Genomic DNA, 1,567 nt, shown 5'->3' with positions numbered 1-1,567 from the left:
TGCCCTTGTTTGCTACTGTAGGCCCCTCATACTTAGTCCCACTCCTCAAGGATATTGCATTACACTGCTCTTTAGGATTAACTTCTGTAGTGCTAGGCAAATTTCCTTGAGCTCTATTTGTCATTAAAGTAGCCAATTGCCCTATTTGAGTCTCCAAACTTCTTATGGATGCCCTAGTTTCAGTCATGAATTGGTTAAGCACATCAGGTTGGGTTTCAGCTGGTTTCATTGGCATTTGGGGAGGTGGTCTATTTTGTGGTTGATAATAGCCCGGTGGAGGATTTTGGTGTGCATATTGTTGTGGATAAGGTGGCCTATTTTGGGTAGGTTGATATGGTGGCTGAGGTTGAGGATAAGGTTGTAGGATGTTTTGGTTGTTAGACCAGGAAAAGTTGGGATGGTTCTTCCAAGCTGGGTTGTAAGTCATGGAATTGGGATTATTAGGCTGTCTTTGGTAATTTCCTATGGCTTGGACTTCTTCCATGGGCATGTTATTCATGTCTATAGCAGGGCATTGGTTTGGTTGATGGGATGTACCACACACTTCACATAAGTTTTGAACTTGCATAGCTTGAGAAGGGAGTGTAGTCTTTTGTAATTGCTTCATCAAGGCTGCTACTTGAGCTGTAAGCATAGTTATGGGATCCACTTCCATCATTCCAGCCACCTTCTTTGGCTGCCCCTTTCATTTGGCCATAGATAATTGTTCATCGCCATCTCCTCTAATAGCTCATATGCCTCATTAGCACTTTTGCTCATAAAGGCACCTCCCGCTACAGCATCTATAATTGTTCTTGTCGTCCCATTCAACCCATTATAGAAATTATGCACCAACATCCACTTTTCCATTCCATGGTGCGGACACTTCCTTAGCAACTCCTTAAAGCGCTCCCAAGAATCATACAGTGACTCTCCATCCAACTGATAAAAATTATTAATCTCACCCCTTAACTTTGCAGCCTTTGCTGGAGGAAAGAACTTGGCAAGAAATTTCTGAGCTAACTCCTCCCATGTAGTAATCGAATTCGCTTGTAAGGAAATCAGCCAACTTTTCGCCCTATGCCTCAATGAAAATGGGAATAGCCTCAGTCATATAGCATCATCACTCACCCCATTCATCTTAAATGTTGCACATAACTCCAGGAAATTAGCTATGTGTAAATTAGGGTCCTCCGTCGACATACCTCCAAACTGAACAGTTGTTTGAACCATCTGAAGGATGGCTGGCTTAATCTCAAATTTGTTGGCAGCAATGGTTGGAGGTCTAATGCATGAATGCACTCCTGTAACAGTAGGAAGTACATAATCTCTCAGTGTTCATGCTCCTTGCTCCCTTGGAACCTTAGCAGCCCCTTGACCATTATTCGCACCATTTCCCAAATTATCAGGCATGGTGAATTCCAATTTCCTTTTTATTTTCCGGTTCTGCCTGCACGTTCTTTCAATTTCCCGGTCTATTGGTATAATCTGTTTTTGTCTATTGCTTCGCATATACCAACTAGTCCTGAAACACAAGAGAACCTTGATCCGGATTAAATGTAAAAAAAAATTAAAAAATCAATTTAGA

General features: G+C 41.9%; 1 non-coding gene across 1 annotated transcript; it reads left to right on the top strand.

Moving 5' to 3' along the window:
• Window positions 1-847: 847 nt before the first annotated feature.
• Window positions 848-954, top strand: LOC133781279 (small nucleolar RNA R71). Its single transcript, XR_009870062.1, has one exon. It is a non-coding gene; the product is annotated as a small nucleolar RNA R71 (small nucleolar RNA).
• Window positions 955-1,567: the final 613 nt, after the last annotated feature.

This window comes from Humulus lupulus, chromosome 5 (assembly GCF_963169125.1).
Source record: "Humulus lupulus chromosome 5, drHumLupu1.1, whole genome shotgun sequence".
Lineage (NCBI taxonomy): Eukaryota > Viridiplantae > Streptophyta > Magnoliopsida > Rosales > Cannabaceae > Humulus > Humulus lupulus.
Note: the sequence above shows the minus strand (reverse complement) of the source record. Positions and strands in the feature narration are given on the sequence as shown.